The sequence below is a fragment of the Lupinus angustifolius genome, unplaced genomic scaffold (assembly GCF_001865875.1).
Source record: "Lupinus angustifolius cultivar Tanjil unplaced genomic scaffold, LupAngTanjil_v1.0 Scaffold_165_17, whole genome shotgun sequence".
Lineage (NCBI taxonomy): Eukaryota > Viridiplantae > Streptophyta > Magnoliopsida > Fabales > Fabaceae > Lupinus > Lupinus angustifolius.
This window is the reverse complement of record NW_017726251.1, coordinates 19,384-43,086: the sequence shown is the minus strand read 5'-3', so window position 1 is coordinate 43,086 and position 23,703 is coordinate 19,384. Positions and strand designations below refer to the sequence as shown.

The window sequence follows — 23,703 nt, the reverse complement described above, 5'->3', positions numbered from 1 at the left end:
AAACAACAAAAACAAATCAAGGTATCATGATAGGTAATGCAACTCAGTGGGTTGGTGGGGGAGCTTGGGATAATTATGTGAATGGAACAGTTGGGGAAGTTAATGTAGACAAAGAAGAAGCTGAGAACCACAATTTTGAAGTTAAAATATCATTTTAAATAAAAATAGGAAGAATGAAATATTTATGCATTGCAACTGTAAATATTTATATAACCACTATATTATCCATCATTCAATGATAGTTAAATATAAATGATAGATAGTATAGTGACAATGTATAAAACTCAAATTGTCATTGCATATATATTTTTCTCATACTTATATATATATATTATGTACTTAAGAATAAATTTTAATATTAACTACATACACATGACTTATAATTGATACCAATTTGATAAATATATTAAAAGTGAGAATGAGAATCATAAATGAATTTGCTTGAATTTAACTTTCTTGAATATTAAATGAAATTGAAAAGCAAATAACTTCATTTTTAAATTTTTTGATGGATTGAATATCCATCAAAATGAATATATTCATGAATATGGATAAATTTTAATTCATCAATTATAAACACTATCCATTGAATTATATCTATTTAAATCCATTAGCTCTAACGAATAGATTGAATTTGGACGGATTGTGGATTGTAGATAATTTTATCACCTATAAGTATATTCACAATTAGTAACACATATTATATATATATATATCTAACATAATAACAAATATAACACTACAATTCTAAGGAAATTGATAATTTAAGTCACAAAATTGGTTGAACAATTATCTAGTATTTATTCTTTAATATGTAGTTTGGTTCCTAAATTTTTAAAACTATGAATCAAACCCAACATAAATGATTCCTAAAAAAATAATTGAACTGTATCACATTTTATAGTTTGATCGGTTCCATCCATTTCACGATTTAAATTGTAACTAGTTATCCTCCTAATAATTATTACACGTCTAAATCTAGTACATAGATATAGTTCATCTAAATTTTTTTTATAATTATTATTGAATTCACATAAAGTTGTAGTTTGCACCATATTCTTTTGTCATTGTGAGATTATTTACTTCTTAAACTACATCACATAGTAGCAGTAATCATTTGAGTTATTTTGGCTTGGGAACTGTAATTAACTATAAAATATTAACATTAACTTTGAACATAGGCAAATATTTATACATGAAGTTTGTGTACTATAATTTGCTTAAAATTTACCTTTTCATGAAACTTGATGATGTTTCAAGTAGAATTGGAGCCAATTTGCAGTTTGTAAATTTAGAGAGTATATAGTTATAATTCAAATAATAGTATATTTCTTTCAAGACATGTTATAATCGAAATGATTAGTATATTTCCTTCAAGACAAGTTATAATTAATATGAATCAACTCATCTAGTGAATATTTCCTTCATATCGAAGTACTTGTTCGCATTACCATGAACTAATGAATCTAATTAGTATTATTTTGCGAAACGATTTATGACCATCAATAATTGTTAATGCTTACAAAAATAATTAGGAGCACATCTTCTATCCCAAGATGAGTACTACTCCATGTATCCCTTCATTCTCATTGATCAGAAAATATAAAGTTAAAAAATATTAAATTCATGTTTTAGTGTTTACTGTTTTAACCAATGAGAAACAAGGGGTACTTGAAGTAGTACAAAGATTGGGACATCTAATGTGGCTCCAAAGAATTTATAATACAATTATAAAATGTTAAGCACACTACATCCTATAGAAAATAAATTATGTTTACAAAAAATATTTATCGAGTATTATAAGGTGCCATGAATAACTCCTTATAAGGATTTTAAGAATAACAAAAATATATCGTGGTTTTCCTCTTTTTTTTTTCTTTTCCTACAAGGCTTATATCTTCAATAAAAAAGATATCCTTTGGGAGGACAAGAACATCACTAGTTTTTTATCATTTACAAGATTTTTATACAAGTACTTAAAATATAGAAATATTGGTCAATTATCAATAATATAGTAACACCATATGAGAAATGGAATGATTAATAATAGCTCCAAATACACCGGTTATGTAGCTACATGGAATGCCAATATTCAAAACATGTATTTCAACAACACTCACTATAAAGAGTGTACTTGAATATGTGACATTCAACAATGCTCTCTTCACTAAGCTCTCTTGAATTTGTATGTCTTAATATCAATAGAGTATGTTTCATTTGACGTTGTTGATTGTATAGATAGATCGGTGTCTATTTTATTGAGCATTGTTGAATATATTATTTGAACTCTGTCTATCATTTAATAACATCCTATGCACATATCGTTGTTAAATGTACATTATTAAAAGACAATTATGACATAGTGAAATAAAAAGAAACAAAATAATTTCACTAATATCACCGAAATTAAATAACATGTTCTATCTACTAACATATGTAAATAAAGATGATAAACTACGAAGCACTAATTAACTAACTTCAAAATAACACAAAAATTAAATAATGCACACTATGTACAGTTTTTTATAAAAATTAAAATGATAAATAAATAAAAGTTCATGGTTCTTGTAGTTTATGAGTAAGAATACTAGTATATATATTTAATAATTAACATGCATATGTTTTTAATGATGTCAACGTGCTTTTAAAAGTTTTTTATGAAAGTTCAGAAAACAATGAAAGAAGGAAAAATATATGTTAACTAAGAAAGAGACTAAAAAAGCAATGAGTAAAACAAAAGATAAAGGGTGTGATAAGTTATAAATACACATAGATAGCAATGGAATGGAATAAATATTTATAGGCTTACAAAGGGTGTGGAGTAAATATCTATAGCTTGCAAATAGGTGGACCCCGTGAAATACATTAAATATGAAGATGGGAAAGTTGGTGAATGACAAAGATATTAAGGAAAAATAAAAGAACTATTTTCAAAAACATTTTCAATGTTAAACATGATTCCAAGCTTTATGATGGCCACGACATGAAAGATATGATCAAAATAAAACCTTTTACCTTAAAACTTGGGAGTTTAAGGTGAAAGAATATTTAAAACTGATATAGAATAACAAAGTGATTAGAATAGACAATGTACCTATTGCGGCAAGTGAGGTTTTAGGATATTAGGGTATTAGTTGGCTAACAATATTGTTTTAATGGCATCATGGGGTATACGAAGATAGTAGATGAGTTAAGGAGAAACATTCTGATCTCTATATATAAGAACAAAGACGACATAAAAAATTATGCAAACTATCGGAGATTAAGCTCATGAGTTACATTGTAAAGTTATGGAAGATGATAATTGAGCAGAGGTTGAGATATGAGATGCGCATCGCTGAAAATCAATTTCATTTCTGTTGGATTAGACAGTTTTCACAGTGCAAACTAGACAATCTCTAAAAAACCCTCTTCGCAGTTATGATCGATGAGAGGGATGTCTAGAAAGTGTTCCATACGACACCGTCCTGAAATGGACAGTTCCATTGGAACAAATCGATTGTTATGGGACCTGTACTCTCAGTTATTTCTGAATAGTTTATTGGGAGGATATTGGTGTAAGGATGGATGAAATGAACATAACATTCATATATTGAACTTGTGGATATTGATTCTCATAGTCTGAGTTACAAACATCATTCATCATTTGCATTTATATGTGTGATAACCTAGTATGTATATTATGTGTTATGTCTGAATGTCATATTCTATATAATTCCACGTCATTGATGAAAAATATTCATTAGATGTCTTACTCCCTTTCTTTCTAGTTGTTTTCGGTACACGTTCGTATCCAAATGGACCGTTCAACGAGGATTTAGAGCTACCAATTCTCGATGTCCCGGGAGGAGGCATGAAGGATTGACGGGGATCGTTTCACCTACACAAGCCCTTGTACCTTGGAGCTAGAGATGGTGTGTGATGGCAACATGATGCGCTTCCCATCTCATCATGTGAATATAGACACTTCTTTCACTCTGCCCAACCGGAGGTCAACACCTACCGCATCATATACCCAGTCCACAACTCCTAGGGGACCAACTATTGTATGGTTGTCTACAAGGCGAAGGAGTTAGAACAATGTCATCTATTCCCACTGTTAAGGAGAGCTACTCGACGAACCATGATAAGACCGCAGGCAGATGCTAAAACATGGAGTAGGTTGCGGGATTCGACCTTCAACACTATGGAGGAGATGGAAGCTGAGGAGGAGGATTGCATGGAGTTGGTCATAATAGAGGATTCTATCGAAGTGATAGATCTCTCTTCAGACTACAAGATGGAGGAGGACCCGAGTAAGGATTCTAGTGCCCCCGCTAGCGCGGGAGCTAGCCGTTAGGAGCCATTTCCTTTTCTTTTTTGCTTTTTGGGATTATGGTATCTATGTAGGATACTTTTGGTAGTGTTGAATAACTCAGCCTATTTTATATAGCTTCAGTTTAGGCAATGTTTTGATGTCGCCTTGTATTTTGTAAACTCATTGTACGGGACCATGCAACACTTTGATGTGTGTGTTGCGGGGTCAAGTCTTTTAATGAAGAGCATTCAATAAAGTATTGTAATATTCTTAATTACCGTTATGTATCAACTATTTAATTTTCCGCAGATTATAAAAATGTGACGTATTGAAAAATGAATGTATTTAAGAAAATAATTTGTGATTTATATAAATTACATATATAATTTTTTTACCCATTTTCTAAGAGATTAATTATATTTTTTATAAATTGTTTTTCGGGGCGTTACAGTAAATATATAATAGCGCTCACATGGGCAGTGCTCAAAAGCATCATTGAATGACAATTTTAAGCGCTTTTATTTTGCTAGTCTGGCATAGCGTTCAAATTGGAATGAGTTGGAATGACATAACTTTGTACTTATCTTTTTCAGTCGATTTTTGATGTTGGTGAGGATCACAAAATTACTTATTTAAAACTGTCGGCGTGAGTCATAGGAAACATCAACCTTAACAAAGTATGCAAATATTAAAGCTAACGGAAAGTATGTGAAAGATGACGAGGGAAATATCAACCTTAAACCTCTAACAAAGTATGAAAATATTGTTGATGAGGTTGATTGGGGGGCTTTTATGATTAGACGCACATAAGACCAGTCTTTCTTAGTAAAATCATTATCCTTTTTGGTATAATTTATCCTTATTTCTTAAGTATGATAAGAGTATGCACATTGATACCATTTTGTTTGTTTATGGATAAAATGAGAGAAGAAAACCGCAAACGAGCATTTAAATCATTGTATCGATATATAACATCATGAGTGGGGTATATATAGAGGAGTTGAGGAGAAAACTGTAAGTATGATTATTTAAATTTTATCTTACAATATTACGAATTCATAAATAGATTGTTAATTTATTTTATGTTGCAGTTGGATCTAAATGAGACGCCTTCAAATGTCTCATCAATAGATTTGGACATTCTATGGGTGGATGCCCATAAGTACAAGAAAGATGTCATTGACAATGCAAATGTTTAAGAAGTGACAAGTTGTTGTGTAAGTGCGTATCATTTAATTTAAAACTATTAACAACTTTATAATATATTAGGGATTTGTCAATCTAAATTTTATTGCTATTATGTCATGTTTGCCAAAATGAAAAGTCTGCATCGGATGGCGAGATACAAACTCTAGATAGTCAGGAGGTACTTGGTAAGACATTAAAGCTACCTAAGTACTATGGGCATATTCAAGGAGCAAGATTAGGGGTATGCAAAAGGGATTATATACCCCCTCCCCCTTACAAGCACACAACAGGAGCCGACTTGGCTTAGATGTAACAGATGTGTGACATGTTGAAGGTCCTTCTCAACACGGTTAGTGTTTTAGAAAGTAACAATCAAGAGAATGTGACTGAGAGACAATGCGCCAGTCCTAGCATCAAAGATATTTTTACTCTTGCTACTTATAGCATTTAAGAGGTCAAGTTATTGACCAAGTTTCTTATGTTTGAACTTGTACTTACCCCTTAAACTTGTACTCCTTAATAACTAATATATTTGAAGTAATATTTTAGGGTGTCAACACTTGTCAATTTTATCTGCATTTCACATCAAGACTTAGTTGGTATCGGTAAAGTTCACAACTTCCTGAACACTATGATGCATAATGCACATCTCCTCGTCAATCATATGAATGTTAGAATTGACATTGCTGAAGATGCCAGCATGCATGAATGAGCAGATTATGTATGCAAGCATGCATCACATAGATTTTGATGAAGACAAAGGCCGCTAAAAGACCAAGTTTGATAAAGACAAAAGATCGACAACAAGGATTGTATATCAAGGACAAGCTTTAAGGAATGAACAAATCAACAAACAACAAAGTCAACAACAATGTCAAGACTCAAGATCACACAAGGAAAAACATTCAAGAAGATCTATAGGCTAACTATTTTATATCTTTATTAGGTCTTAAGATGTTTGCTTAGAAAGAGTTTAGGCTAGGATGAACCCTAATGCAAGTCTTACAAGCTAAAATCAATCATAGCTAAATGAGACTTACATACATACATATATGATTTACATACACATGCATACATACATGATCATATGATTTTAGATGCATTTAAAAAGAGTTTTTTGTTAATCATACATTATTCAAAGTCATGTATCATACTTTTACAAATCATGTAGGAGGTTCATATCATATTGAAATATGTTTTTTAAAACCAATTATCGATTAAGATATATTTTAATCGATTAAGCATTGAATTCTGGGGAATCCGTTAATCGATTAAGGTTTGTTGCTTTTTCTGTTTTCTAGTATTTTCAAGAATCGTTAATCGATTAAGTTTAAGTGATAATCGATTAACTGCAGTTGAAAATAAAATTGTATATTTTCCCAAGTTTTTCATATTGCTTCATATAACATACATGAAGATATTTTCTTAGAGTTAGAACACATACACGAAACACAGATTTCACATTGTTCGAAAAATCATAGCTCTTTCACTTTCATATCTTCAGAGTCATTTTCAAAGTGTTCTTTTGAAAAAGAGAAAAGGGTAAATCTTTAGAAAGATCCCCATAGAGCTTCATTGTCAAATATTTTTGAAAAAGAAACCTTACATCTCACGTTTTCTGTAATTCTAATTGTGAGATTTCTAGAGGAGTTCTTAGATTGTAGTAAGAATGTTAATTCTACACATTGAGGTGCACATATAACTTAAAATTTTAAGACAAGGCAAAAATATATTATCTTGGTGTGTTGTATCACCATTAAAGGAGAATTGGTTTGGGAAAACCCTAGCTATAGTTAGGTAAGTGTCTTCATGAGAGCAAGAGGTCTTGGTTCGAGTGAAACAAAGCTTAGGGCTAGAGTCACGAAAGGTATGAGTATCCGAGTAGGCGAGCTTAGTAGTCAAACCGAAGTGAGAGGGTCATCGATTCTAGGAAAGGAGCATCTTGCGTCTTATATTGGAAGTTTGTTTGTAAAAGAACTCATAATTTCCATAGTGAAGAAAAATCTTCCAAGATCAGAAGGGGAGGCCTAAATGTAGTTTGCAAGTGGACCCACAAACGAAACAGAATAAAGTAGTGTCTCATTATTCTTAACCCTTAACCTTTTACATGAAAGTGTAATATGTCAAGAGAGCACTTAGTTTGTCTATGTTTTGATGAAGACAAAGGACTTAGTGAAAGCTTAAAGACAACTCAACTAATCAACATGCCAATGATTCAAGAGCTTCATGTCCAGACTAGAGTCTTATATGTGTCTTAGTTATTGAGTCCAGGTTAGGTAAACCTAGATGCAAATCTCACAAAGTCTAAAAACTATCATATCATTTACATGAGACATGCCATCTAGTTTATTAATTGTTCATGCATTAATCAATTTTGTCAAGGAATAAAAGTAGGTGATGCTCTTGTCCTCGCAAAGGACATATTTTTTATGGCCTGATAGCAACATTTAAGCAAAAAGGAAAAAGGGACAACCACAATATATTGCTAATATTCTTCAACGAAATCCCGATAAGGAAATATTCATTGCACTTTATAAAGTCCGGTGAAAACTTTTTTGTGAACAATTTTTTTCTCTAGAGTTTAGCATGTTTAACATTTTCTAACTGTATTATAAATTAATTGTAGGAGTCATCAATTTTTATCGTCATAAATTGCATTCAACAACAAATATAATATTTGGATCCATTGGTTCATGGTGATGCAACCAAGTATGTCGACGTAATGAAAATGTTAACAAGGTGAATGGATTCATTTGGATTATAACTTGTCTGGAAGGAAATGTATTGACAATTTGGATAATAAATATGTATTTTATCTATTTTAGGGGCCTGAAAATTTACATATCAATAGTTTGCTCGAAGGCTACTTCAAACAACATTAAATAGATTCATGTAAAGATAAAATTTCAAGAAATTGTAGTATAATAATTTCATGTGAAGGTATTTTCCTATGTTCGTAAGTTAAACAATGAAAGTATTGTAGACTAATTGTAATGTTGGATTAGTAGACTAATTAGTATAGACAAACATGAAAGTATTGTAGACTAATTGTAATGTTGGATTGTATAGATTTGGGAATAAACAATGTACTTATTGTTACACTAATAAATGACATTGGTTATATGTATTGTGTTGCTTTAAATTGTTGAATTTGTTTGAGATATATATGTTTTGTGTTGATAGATGTGTTTGATATATATGCAGGAACTGCTTGATATGAAAATATTGTTTGCCATACTATTTATTAAATAGTAGTTTTATGAATCAACAATGCTTGCTCTAGCACGCGTTGTTGAAAATTGACATTTAACATAATCAACACCGCTTGATTGAGAAATTGTTCTTGAGTGTGATACATTCCATAGAGCTTGCATGAGAAAGTACTACTAAAAGTGGTACAATAAACAGTGCTTGCTTGAGAAAGTGTTGTGGAATGTGCCACTTTCAATAGTTGTTACTCAAGCAAGCGATGTTGAATGTTTCAGATACTGCAGTGCTTAAAATAATTATTGAATCTAGCCCTACATTCTACTAGGTCACATTGATAGTGTGAAAGCGATATTGAATGTCATTTTAAGTGTTGGTGTTTTTGTAATTATGGCGTAGTGTTATCTTGGCGAAGACAATCCTTGTCTTGGGAACAATAACTAATTGAAAAGTTTTCCAATGAAAACCAAAGGTGTACAATTCATACAAACTCAATTGGCTTGTGGGAATGGTCCTCAGATAAATCCAAACATTTTTCTGTAAAATCTATATACATGCTTCTTCTTTAGCATGTCGAGGATCATTGACTTCACCACTTCATTTGGGGATGCTAATCTTCGTTGAAGGTTACTATTTTTGCTTGGAGACTATTTCAAGACAGAGTGCCAATGATGGGAACCTTATCTAGGAGATGAATCGCTTTTCAAAAAGGAGGAAAACTCTTATGCAGACTCTCTGATGAACAAGACAAATCTTCACAATACCTTTTATCTACTTGCAAGTTCACTTACTTGGTGTGGTCGTCGGTCTACAATTAGCTTGGATTCAACATTGTTCTTACCCATACCACAACTAACCGTTTTCTCAATCATATAGGGTTACCAATCAACAAAAAGTGTATGAATCGTTAGAGCAACATTTGGCTTGCAATAATTTCATCTATTTGGTTAATCAGAAACAATGTTATCTTTAACTCCAAAAAGGACTCCGTCAAGGATGTTGATGATTTGATAATGGTGAAAATGTGGCCTTGGATCAGTGGAAGAAAGCATAAGTCGACTATGTATTATCAGGCTTAGGAAGCAAACTCCATGGAGTGTCTTATGGAATTATCATAATTTATCATTTTTTTCGTTTCTTCTCATTCTTTTCTAATTGCTACAATTTTACTATTTTAGTACCTTTGGTAATGTACTAATAAAATTATTTATTTTCCGATTACATGTAAGGCAAAAAAAATTAGTATCAACATTATTAGATTACAACAAAGTAAAATAACATGTGAATATGCATTATGATATAGTTTGATCCATCTAGTTGGCCCTATTTAGTGAGATAAAGGCTTGGTTTTTGTTATAACATGTGAAGATGCAAAAGATTAGGACACACCATGAACAAAAACGTAGTTGTTAGCTTTATTATTATTCATTCACCCTTAAGAGAGAACACATGGAAGTCCAATGACATAAATTGTGGACTGCATCACGTGATGCGGCTACAATATTGTGGTTGTGCTGAACGCCACAACCGCATCACAACATAATTGAGGTGTGATACTGAATCACAATAATGCACATATATTAGGCCAAAACATAATTGCTTTAACCTGCATCATGTCACATCAGATTACTTCAAATTCAAAAATATTTTTTTAATTACAAAATAATTCACATCGCAATGACTGCATCAGACAAAATCAGAATGCATTGAATTCAAAATTATTTTTATATTTAAAAAATAATTGACACACAATGGCCATAATCTGCGTCACAATGATCGTAATAACCGCAATCACAATAATCACAATCATGTCTGCAATCACAATGACCTTAATTCTGATTGCAATCGCGACGACAACCATAAAGAATCCTCTATTCAAGGGAGAACAATAAAGTTTGTAATCTCAAAACAAGGTCTAAAAAGATTATATCAATTATCAACCTTCAACTTAATATGTATAACTATGCCAAATTTAGAAAGTGAGTTTGACAAAAAGATACTTTATTATGTTTCGACCAATACAAAAGATAGAACAAAAATAAAAGCACCAAACAGAATGAAACGTATACACTTACCAACCAGTGAGTGAATAGTCATGTGTTGACATGATCATGCACATGAAGGCATCACAATTTACACAGAAATGAAAATTAAAATAATATTCATGCTTAAAAGAGGACTTCAAAGTAAAACATCAGTCCTTATCCACGATTGAAAGTTATGTTGTGATAACTATCGTAGGGATATCTAACACTAACATTATCTTTATCATTTTTTTCAATATGCAGGAACAATATTATAAACTGCAGTAGCGGTTGAGATTGCGGTTGTGGTCATCATGGTTACTATGATATGGATTGCGACCATTGCAGTGAGAATTTTCATGTGATTAAAATTTGTTTTTTCAATTCGATGCGGCCTAATCTGCTCGTGATTACACCATGAACAAAGAAGTAGTTGTTCGTTGTATTACTATTCATTCACCCTTAAGAGAGACCACTTACAAGTCCAATGATATAAATTATGGACTACATAACTCGATGCAATCGCAATATTGTGGTTGTGGTGAACGCCGGAACCGCATTACAATGCAATAACAGTGTGACAATTTACAAAGAAATTAGGACTTCAAAATTAAAATATATAAACGCATAAAAGAGGACTTCAAAGTCAAAAATTAGTCCTCATCAATTCTCGAAAGTTATATTGTGACAACTATCGCAAGGATATCTAATACAAACATTATCATTATCATCTTGTTCAATATCCAGAAGCAGTATTTTAAACTGCGATTATGGTAGATATTGTGGTTACGATTACTACGACTGCAGTCATCGTGACTATTGCGATGCAAATTACGACCGTTACGGTGTAAATTTTCATGTGATAAAAATTTATTTTTTCAATTCAAAGTGGCCTTATGCTCTCGTGGTTACACCATGCACAAAGTTGTTGTTGTTAGCACCATTAATATACATTCACTCTTAAGAAAGAACACTTGAAAGTCCAATGGTATAAATTGTGGACAACATCATGTGAAGTGGCCACACTATTGCGGTTGCAGTGACCACCACTATCGCATCACAACATAATTGTGGTGTGAAGTCGAATCACAATGATGTGGCCTCATCGGACCGCAGTACAATCGTAATTGGGCCCCATCAGGCAACATCAGACTCACATCAAGCCGCATCGAATTCAAAAATATTTTTTTAATTACAAAAAATTCACACTGCAACAGCCGCATCAGGCAACATCAAACCACATCAAATTCAAAGTATTTTCTTAATTACAAAATGATTCACACTGCAATGGCCACAATCCGCATCATAACGGTTGGAATGATCGTAATCGCAGTAACCACAACCTTGACCACAGTAACCAGGAGCAATGTTTTCGATATCTAGGACAATGTTTTAAACTGCAATTGCGGTTGAGATTGTGGTTATTGTGATTACAGTCATCATGGTTGTTGTAGTGCATATTATGATTGTTGCAGTGTGGATTTTCATGTCATTAAAATTTGATTTTTTCAATTCTATGTGGCCTAATGCGCTCGTGGCTACACCGTGAGCAAAGAAGTAGTTGTTAGCTCTAATACCATTCATTCACCTTTAAGAAAGAACAGTTGAAAGTCCAATGATATAAAATTGTGGAGTGAATCATGTAATGCGACGACAATATACGTCACAACCACATCTCAACACAATTGCACTGTGGCATTGAATCACAATGATGTAGCCACATCAAATTGCGGCGCAATCGTATTTAGACCGCATCAGACTGCATTAGGCCACATTAGTCTGCTTCAAATTCAAAAATATTTCACAATTGCCTTATCAGGCAACATCGAACAATCACGGAAGTTTCTTAGACTATAATATTACTTAAAGTACACTCTAATCAGGGGGAGGGGGATAATGAAGTTTGTAGTATCAAAACAAGGTATGAGAAGATTGTATCAAGTATCAACTTCTTATGTTTCGACTAACACAAAGGATAGAACAAAAATGAAAGCGTCGAGGATTGAAATGTATACACTTACCATCCTATAGGTGAATAGCCATGTGTTGACTTGACCATACACACGAAGGCATTACAATTTACATGTGAATGAGGACTTCAAAATTAAAATAATATAGACATGCAAAAGAGGAATTCAAAGTCAAAAATTAATCCATATCTATGCTTGAAAATTATGATGTGACAACTATCATAAGTATATTTAATACTAACACTATTTTTATCATCTTCTTCGATATCCAGGAGTAGTGTTTTAAATTGTAGTTGTGGTTAGATTATAATAACGATTATGGTTACTATAATTATGGTCATCATGGTCACTACAATGTGGATTGTGACCTTGCGGTGTGAATTTTCATCTAATTAAAATTTGTTTTTTCAATTTGATGCGGCCACATGCGTAGGCAGCAGCCGTAATATTGTGGCTCAGTGTTATAACATAATTGTGGTATGATGCAGTTGTATTGGTTACCATAACTGGCCGCATGAAGTTCACAATTTTAAACAAAGGAAAATTGAGGAAAACATCAACACGGCTCATAAATTTGTTTGTTGCAAGTGGGTTTAAACACTAAATTAGAATGCGCATGTCTTTGGGCTATAGGAACTCCAATTACTTGATTTCATTGCCATTGGAAAGATAACCTAGTTTAAATGGTACAAATATAAAAATATTAGGTATTTAATGAATTCCCAACAGGCAATTATGCAGAAACATTTTCTGATCTAACTAGTTCTGAACGCTCTAAATTTTTTTTGATACAATTAAGGATATCCTCTTATCTTATGGGTAAGAAACTAATTCGTTTTTAGATGTGTAGTTGTTCCTCGCAATAAGTGTCGCTTTCAGGAATTGAACTCATAACCTTTTATTTTTTCTAGGGATTTAGTGAGACCTTATATCATTAGATCAATACTTGGGTATAGGAAATGAGAATGACTTGATTCCAGTCAGATTTCAAAGCTAATATATAGTAGTTTAAGTGTTATAATTATAAAAAAAAAATATCTTCAGATGTGCAAATCTAGGTCTATAGGAACTCAAATGTCCTGATTCCTGTGCCATTGAAATACTAGCACACAGTGGTTTCTATATCTAAATTTTCATAACTTTTCAGTTTGTTGATTGGTACAGTTCTCTCGTTAAAATTTGTACCATTTAAGGCAAAAATCAAGTCTTCTCAAAAGGGGTAAATTTTGGATTTGAGGCATACCACTGCATTTGAGCAAACTAAAATAAATACAAACCAAACTCAAGTACTACCCATTCATCTTTGTTCATGGCCAATTCACTTTTATATCTTGAAATTCATTAACATTGATTTTTACCAAAAATACTAGCATCAAGCACCTAGAACATTATCTAAGCCCTCTTTCAAATCAAAATCCTCCCTTAGCTCAATCCAACCCAAACCCAAGTAGTCCCTCTTCACAAAAATTCATGGAACCAACCTTCTTAGTACTAAGTTGAAATGACAAGAAAAGTATGAAGTTGTGAATAGATTGAAAGTAAACCCTCAACTCCAATTTGTTCTCACTTTCTTGGATGTGGGCACTCTTCCAGAGCATGTCCCCAAGCTCATTTGCTCCTATTACTTATCATCTTCTTCGCTTCACCCCTTCCTTTTATCCTCTCTATGAAAGGTAAATATGGGTGTTATTGAGGACTAATATAGTAACTCACATTTTATATGTACATAAATCATACTAGAAGTTTTAAATGTTTCAAACACTACTCACATAATCCAATTTAGTTCTTTTGCTGAACATGTACCAGCCTAATTTATGTTCACTCTAATCATCACCAATGCAATAACTGGTTAAGTGAGCTTAATTTGTGCTCACTTCTCTTTTACCCCCAAATCAACCATCTTGTTCTCAACGCGATCCAAAATGTCACTTCGCCGAATTTGAGGTTCTTGTTTACTAAATTGCCCATTTCGTTCTTGACCGAATTCACCATCCTAAACTCGTTTTCAAGTATTTCAATTAGTCTTCAGAACGACCCTTCTCTTATTCTTTAATCAGGTTAGTTATTTTTACCCACCCTAAATGTTGGTTTGATTAATTTTTTGAACCTCAACTCAGCCCTAACCCTGAAGGTTAACTTCACCTTAAATATTGGCCGGGTCAACTTTTGTATTCGAACTCGACTCTAGACCCGACTAAATATAATGTATACTTATTTTAGATAAAATGTTTTTAATATTTCTTATTATTATGAATATATAATTTGACATATATGAGGATAAAATTAGAGAATTTTGCCTAAAGAGATGTCATTAATCTATATACAATTGAATAAGCACATACAAACATGACGAGTGTTTGACCATGAGACAAGTCGAGCCGAGTCATGTTTGTCCCTTACCCAACCCCAAATATTGTATGGGTTTAATTTTTGAACTCGAATTCAGTTATAGACCAGATGAAACTTAACTATATTCGAGTTTAGTCATAATTTAGCCAAATCGGATAAGCAGGTAGGATGGTGTTAATCCTTAATTCTTATCTCCTAAAGCTCTTAGTGGGATTCACAGTCTAAGACAGAAATGTTGGAAAAAATGAAAGTTCCAAACTTGAAAAGCATTTGGTGCTATAATTTTTACTTTTGCAGAATCTAAGTAACATGGAAATTTTAGGAATTACTTTAAAATTCTAAAGAATTTCAATGAACAGGAAACTCTATGTCAAAAATAGTTGTAAGATAGAGAGTTTTATTGAGAGAATAGGAGAGTTTATAGAAGAGAAGTCGCCACAATGAATTAAGTTGAGTTGCTTACTATACAAGTCAATATTTATAAAAACTAGCTATAAACTCTAACAAAATATAGTTGGCATATAGCTCTATACAGTTAGCAACAATTATAACACCTTATTAGATATTGTAATATAACCCATTACTATTACCCCACCCTTAGAATAATCCTTGATTTCAAGGATTTAAAAGTTAAAAAATGATGTCTAAGATCATAGCATTAGTCTTAGAAGCCACATGCACAAATGTCTTAGAAGGTGCCTATAGCTGGACTACACGCTTTTTCAATTGTGAATACTCTAGTAGGGGATTAACTAGTTGCTTCATCTTGTCTTGAACTTTCTTAAAAGTGAAACTTCAATACTCTATTTCTTATTTTTTAGAGGAATTGTTTCCAATCAACTCAATCTTAATTTCAAGATGCAAATCTTAATGTGTCTCTTTTAAACCATAGAGCATTTGATATTCAATTTGTCAAGATTTCAAGTGGTGTCATCCAATTGCTCCATCAACCACAATCACAAGCAACAACTCTAAATCTTTAAACATGCCCCTAGTTTCTTGGCAACTTGTACTCCAAGCATTTGTAAGTGTTACGACTGTCAATAACTAAATGTAGTGATTTTTCTTGTTGTTCCCAATTATTGTCATAGTTTTAAAACTTGTAGCACTAGTGAGAGTGTTAGCTAAAATTTATAGCTCTCTATATTCCGTAAAATCTACCATTTATTCCACTACCTTTTCTTGTTTTTCATCTTCCAATTTAATATGATGCAATTGAACCTTCTTATGGGATAAGTTCTACTCAATGCGGATATGACTCATCACATAAAAAATATAACTCCACATTTCCTTATTCATTCATGTAAGCAAGTGTAAGACTAGGATTAGTTTTACCCTTACGTAACTTAATGCAATTCTCGGCCTACTATTGGTTTCATAGTCAAAATAGGTTTATTTTTTGTGTATGACTTAGAAACCTTATTGGGAATAACAACACTACAGCTTTGATCATTGACTGTTTCATAAAGTTTGGCTAGTGTAAACGTTTTCATCATAGTTTGTGGTTGGAATACCCTAACCAACAATTGTATATCGTGCCTTAATCCATCAACGAAGTAGTTATGAGTATATTCTTCTAACAAAAATCTAACCTTATGATGATTACATTGAAATCTTCATGATAGTCAATCATTGGTCCTTTCTGTTTTAAATTCATTAATTCCACAATAGGATTATCATTTACCTTTCTAAATTGTTCTACCAGAATTTTCACATATTCATCCCAATTAAGCTAAGAACTATTCCAATTAGATTTAATAACATCATGTCATTATAATGTTCTTCTTTCGAAATGGACATTGGCTAATTCTACTTTAAACTCCTCAGGTGTTCCATTATACAAAAGATAGGTTTCTTATTGATTATCGAAGACTTAACATTTTCCCCATTAAATTTAATGAAATCAACTCTAGACGTTGCAGTTTCAAAAGCAAAATATGAGGAATTGAGATTTTTATCACCTGAAACAAAGTATCGAACACTAGGTGTGCGTTCTGGTTCATCAGAATTAAAGCTTCTACTCTAGGGGATCTTTATAAATCTTGCTTCTTCCTTTTCATAAGTTCCTCTATTGTATTCCTCAATGATTCTCTTAGTGTCTTTTGAATTTTCACCCACAAGTTCCAACATGTGTTTCTCAATTTATACACCATTCAATGTTCTAGACTCTCTTGTACTTCTTTCAATGTTGTTTATGTTTGTGTAGGTTCTGTCAGTCTTCCTAGAAAAGAAGAAGCCCGTGATAGTAATTGATATGGAAATTCTAGGAATTACTTTAAAATTCGAAGAATTGCAATGAACAAGAAACTCTATGTCAGAAAAAGTTTCGAGTTGGAGAGTTTTATTGAGAGAATAGGAGAGTTTACAGAAGAGAAGTTACAAAAATGAATCAAAGTGAGTGGCTTTCTCTACAAGTCACTATTTATAAAACTAGCTACCAACTCTAACATAATATAGTTGGCATATAGCTCCATATAATTGGCAACAGTTATAACACCCTATTAGATATTATATTACAATTTAACCCCTTTATCACTAGGTTGGTTAATAAGGCCCTGAATGTATTCCATATAGTGTGTAAAATGCATGGTTATTTTCCTAGTGTCGTTGCTGGAAATCCATTGTTGAAGGGTTTGGTGAAAAACCAGAAATTAAAGATTGTTTGAAAGGTGTACGATGAAATGTTTGAATCAGATGTAATAGAACATGTAGGTAGCAGTGTAGAAAAGAGAGTTTAAAGTATAAAAACTGAAACTACCAAAAAACTTTTCACTTAAAAGGAGTATATGAGTTAAAAAATATGAAACTGACAAACAGTTTTAACTTCTCTTTTTAAAGCTCTAATTTCGATCTTTTATAAGGAGATTATTGTGCAAGTATAAAACATTCTATTGTGAATTATAGAGATTATACAACACATTAGGTTTTGTAAGGTTTGACTTGACTAGCTTAAGAGCCATACAAATGATAAAACCACTTTCAATATGACTTCAAACTTTATTTCACATTTATTTTGATTAAAAAGTAAAAAAAAGCATTTTATTAAAGCTATTTTCTTCTGAAGACATTTTTTTAAGTCTTTTTTGTTTGTCACTTTTATCTTCCAATATACCCAAAACAAAATAGACCCTTGTTAATATTTGGATGAAACAAACTAAACTTTATGTTAGGATGATTATGCTACTTTTGTATAGAATTAGTTAAATTGTATAAAGGAAATAGAATTTGCTAGGAGAATAGTTATTGAAATTCCTTATACTCAATCATCATTCATTCTTTCTTAATAAAGCAAAATACAAAAGAGATTAAATGATCTAGACGGTATATTTGGCCAGATCTCTTTTGGGCATCCTTACATTCTGGGTCATAGCATTGCCCACCTCATCAAGCACAACCTTGTCCTCAAGGTTAGAGGAATAGGCCCTGGTAGAAGAACACCCCACTTCATGGCGGTCGAGAAGTGCCCTCCCTTCTATTGCATATGTTGTGCACGCTGCGTGGCTTGGGCAGGATTTTGATGTAGCTGCACGGGATTTTGGCAAGTGGAAAGCTGGAAAAGCCCACATGTATGGTGTAGAAGGTGCCAACACCTTGTCTTATGATAAATCTTGTGGTGGTAAAAGGTTTTGAGTGGGAAGCGTGTTCTGAGCATAGGGAAACAGTTTGCATTAATCACATGTCTAGGATTGGGTGCAGGCGGTCCTTGTTTCAGATGCTCCAGTAGATCCAATAGACTAGTGGGGGCTTATAGAAAAGGTGTTGACTCAAAATTTCCAACCGGAGAAACCAACGAATCTATAGATGGACCGTTGGATTGCTTTTTTATTTTCTTTGGATGGTCCAACAACTATCATGGTTGTTATGTGGAGAATTAGGAATTGAAAAGTATGTTGAACACATTTACCCCTGTTAACTTCTGTTTGCAGTGTTGTTTTCTCTCTTTGCTTAAGGCTTGTCTTTTGGCCAACTTCTCTTCTCTCTTTTGTTCGAACTACCTCATGTGCTTCTGGAACATGCTTTTCTTCCTCTTCATCCCTAAACTCAAATTGAGGCAAAGGAATAAATTGAGTATGAAGGTCTCCGTGGAACTGGCGAAGAACAAACATGTGAAAGACTAGGTGTACCCTTGTCATGGTTGGAAGTGAGAGTTCATAGGCTACCACCCCTATTTGATGAAGGGTCTGATAGGGCCGAAATATCGATTGTTGAGCTTCTTAGAAACATGGTGAACCGCAGTCACCTGTCTGTACTTCCGAAGTTTGAGAAGTACCCAATCACCCATGGAAAAGGTAATATCTCGTCTCCCTCTTTGCGTTTATGCAATCATGCATTGTTAAGCTCGAAGGATATTTTTTGAACACTGTAAGCATTATTTGACGATGTTTCAAATTGTATGCCATGGGTGGTATCAAGGTGGTGAGGACAGGTAGTGTTTGAGAGTGGGAGGTGGAGGCCCATACAAAGCTTCAAATAGAGATATGCCAGTAGCGAAATGTCGGTTTGTGTTATACCAATATTCTGCTAAAGAGAGGTGACAAAACCATTTGGTTGGTTGTGTACCACTGAAACAACGAAGGTATGTCAATAAACATCGATTTGCAACCTCTGTTTGATTATCAGTTTGAGGGTGATAGGCCGAGCTGAAGCACAAAGTTGTCCCAAGGAGCCGAAAGAATTCCTTCCAAAAAGAGCTTAAGAATAGCTTGTCACGATCAGAAAGCATGGATCATAGGACTCCATGGAGTCGGGCAACTTCTGTCAAGGACCGGTTAGCAAGTGTCTCTGCATTGAATTTGGAAGGAAGGCCAACAAAATGAGCATATTTGGAAAGTCGATCAATAATCACCCAAATAATAGTGTGTCCATGAGATAAAGGTAAATGAGTTACAAAGTCCATAGAAATATGATCCCAAACATGTTGATGAATTTTCAACGATTGTAACAAACCATTCTATTTTGCAGGGACATGTTGTATTGACAAATGGTACATCTCTGGATAAAGTCTCTAGTGTGCTTGTAAATTCCTAGCTAGTAATAGGATGCGGTTGAGTGGGCTAAGGTGGGTTTGAGGCTGGAGTGACCCGAACTGAGTGTTGAATGATATTTTGTAATGAGGGCATCTTGAAGACCATGGAAATTGGGTATAAATATTTGTTGTTCATAAAACACCAGTGAATTTCGAAAACAATGTTTTTGTTTCATAGTCATATCTGATTCCGCTCTATGAACGAATTGTAGTCCCTTTGGAGTAGCATAGTATTGCTGTAGCTGATCCAGAACTGAAGGAAGTGGAGAGGACAACGTTGACAAGACAACAACATCCTCACCGTGACATCGAGACAAGGAATTGGCCACCCGGTTAGAGGTACTGGTTCTATATTTGATTTCAGACTGAAACCTAATAAGTTTGGTTGCCCACTTTTGCTTTTCTGGTGTATGTAATGTTTGTGTCATTAGGTATTTTAAATTTTGTTGATCAGTTAAAATGCAAAATTTTCTATCGATCAGATACTGACGCCATTTGTTGATTGGTCTCATCAAACATTTATCGGACGTACGTGGAGGCATTTTGCATGCAGGAGGACATTGTTCTGCTGAAAAATACTAGACGATGACCATTTTGGGACAACATAGTGCTGATGGCAACATTGGATGCATCAGTATCGACTTCAAATGATTGGGAGAAATCCGGAAGGTGCAAGACTTGAGTGTTTATCATTGATGTTTTTAAGTTTGTAAAGGCCAACTAAGACGATGGACACCATGTAAAATTATGTTGCTTGAGTAATTCGGTGAAAGGAGAGGTGAGTGTAGCGTAACTTACAAACTTATGGTAAAAACTAATGAGCCCTAAAAATCCACTGAGTGGCGTGGGTGAACATGGTTGTGGACAGTATAGCATAGCTTGAATTTTATCGGGGTGTGGCTATACCTCACATATGTTATAATGTACTCCAGATAACTCAATGATTCAACCCTAAAAACGCACTTGGAAAATTTGGCATAGAACTGATTAGACACCAATAGGTCTAACACAATATGTAAATGATGTAAATAAGATTCTAAGTTTGAGCTATAAACAAGAATATCATCAAAAAAGCTAAGACAACCCACCACAAGTGTGGCCTCAACAAATCTTTCATAGCCGCTTGAAAAGCGGGTGGGGCATTTATGAGCCCAAATAACATCACCAGAAACTCGTAATGCCTATCGAATATGCAGAATGTTGTCTTGTGAGTGACCGACGGATGCACTCTAATTAGATGATAGCCAGAGCGTAAATCAATCTTAGAAAAATTGTAGCACTCCCTAGCTCATCTAACTACTCATCAATAATGGGAATTGGAAAACGGTTAGGAATAGTGATTGAGTCGAGGGCACGATAATCCACAAAAAATCTCCAAGTGCCATCTTTCTTCCTGACTAATAAGATTGGGGATGAAAAATGTTGGTGATTGGGATAACAATCTCAGCCTGCAGCATCTCCTGAAGCATAGAGGTCATAACCTATTTTTAAGAATGTGGATACTGATATGGATTGATGTTCATAAGTGTAGAGTGGGGAATAAGGGGAATGGAATGGTATCTAGGAGGGGTAGCATAGAGAGTGTAGAAAAGGTTGAGTCATAAGTTTGGAGTAATGTTTGTATTTGTGGGTGGGTAATGTGTGTGGATTTAGGTGGATATGAGGGAAGGAGAAAATAGCATGGTATGTGGTTATTTTGTATGTGTGGAAAAGTCGAGTGAGTGGATGATTGTAGACTATAGGAGCATTCCCTAGTAAGAGTGATAGTGATAGTAGAGTTGCCATCAGTGAACTACGTAGATGGTACAGAGAAATCTGAGATAATTGGCCCAAGAATCCGGAGTCATTCAATACCCAAAACAATATCAGCACTTTTAATGTGAAGTAAATAAAAGGGAATTATAAACCCTTTATTTTGCAATGTAATAGGGGTGTCATTGCATAGGCTACTACAGTAGAAGTGAACTTCATTACCAACCATGGCCAGAAAATTAGTGGTTTGTGTAATCGGCAAGTGTAAGAAACTTGCAATCTGGGTTTTATAATATTGTGCGAGGTGTTGGTGTCTATCAAGAAAGTAATCTGGTGACCTCAAATTGAACCCGCAAATTTCGGAGTTTTTGGGGATAGTTGACCACCCAAGGCCTGATCAAAAATATGGGAATGAAGTATGTCCTCAAAACAAGGACTAGTGGGGGATGATGCCTGAATCATTTTAGGGTTGTCTTTAGACTGTGGGGCCGTTTCCCAGATCTGGGGAGAATCATTCTCCAATAACAATAAGAATTTTTTTTACTAACATCAATGGCATGGGTGAAACTTTTTATCACAATTTAACAAAGGCCCTGAGCACGTTGTTCCTACATTTGTGCAATGGAGAAATGATGGATGGTATGGAGGGATTAGGTGTGGCGAATGCGTGGAAACTATGGTAGTTGTTTTGGGAAAATGGGGTGGGTTGGAAGTGTGAGGAAATTTTGTAGATTTGGGGTGCATATGACTAGCATCAAGGAGTTTTGCTTCCACCAATTTAGCTAAACCCAAGGCCTCATATATGGATTTAGGGCATAAAGTGGTCAACTCCCTTCTAATTTTAGTAGAAAGTCAAGAAATAGAGCAATTAAAAATTACCTCCAGTGACAAACCCCAAATTCTATTACATGGCTTTTCAAATCCATGTTGATAGTCTGTCATTGTCCCCATTTGTTTGAGTTTAAATAATTCGGCCTGATAATTGGTGTAGGTAGATGGCCCAAAATGGGTCTTCAAGTCCTTAGTAAAGGAATTTCAATCAGAGAGTTGAGAGTTGTGAAACATCCATTGAAACCAATTGAGGGTTTCTCATTGCATGTAAAACAAAATCATAGGAAGACGTTGATCAAGTAGAACAATATACAATTGAAAAATTGTTCAACCTGAAAAATCCAGTTAAAAAGTACAAAACTATCAAAAGGAATAATATGTAGTTTACCTGGTTGAGGTTGTGGGGAGGGATGAGAGTGATGGGATGTGTTTGGGAAAATGGGTTGTGGGTAGGGTGACGGGGATATGTTTAAAGGGATGGGCGTAGGAAGGTGAGTGAAAGTAAAGTTGGGATGAGGCTAGTTGGGAATATTGTGGGTTAAATGGGAAGATGTTTGGAAGGTAGAGCCGTGGGGTGGATGGTGGAGAATAAAGGGTAAGATTCTAAGCTCCATAAGTTTATCAGTGATGGTGTATAGGAAGTGGTAATGATAATATGTCTTGCATCTTGTTGTTTTTGATTTTCCTTAAAGAGCTCAAGGAGTAGTGGGTGATGGAGTCATCTAGTTCTTTGTAAGTGATTTTGGAAGGCATTTTGAGAAAGAATGAAAGCACCAAAATATTAAAATGGTTATGCTACTTTTATATAGAATTAGCTAAATTGCATAAAGGAAATAGAATTTGCTAGGAGAATAATTACAGAAATTCCTCATTCTTATTCATCATTCATTCTTCCTTAATAAAGAAAAAATGCAGAAAAGATTAAATTATCTAGACCGTACATCTGGTCAGATCTTAAAATAACAATAACTGAAAAATACAAGATATTTTGGGAGGGTTTTTAATCCTTTACATAGTCTTTCATCTAGGAAGGCTTTTGTGGGCCCTGCACTTTATTTC

The 23,703-nt window shown here is 33.8% G+C and overlaps 1 long non-coding RNA gene across 1 annotated transcript; it reads left to right on the top strand.

Annotated features, from left to right (window-relative positions):
* Nucleotides 1-18,243: 18,243 nt before the first annotated feature.
* LOC109340377 lies at nucleotides 18,244-20,953 on the top strand. The gene is made up of 4 exons (XR_002106786.1): nucleotides 18,244-19,910; nucleotides 19,998-20,176; nucleotides 20,274-20,400; nucleotides 20,544-20,953. It is a non-coding gene; the product is annotated as an uncharacterized LOC109340377 (long non-coding RNA).
* The last annotated feature ends 2,750 nt before the right edge of the window (nucleotides 20,954-23,703 follow it).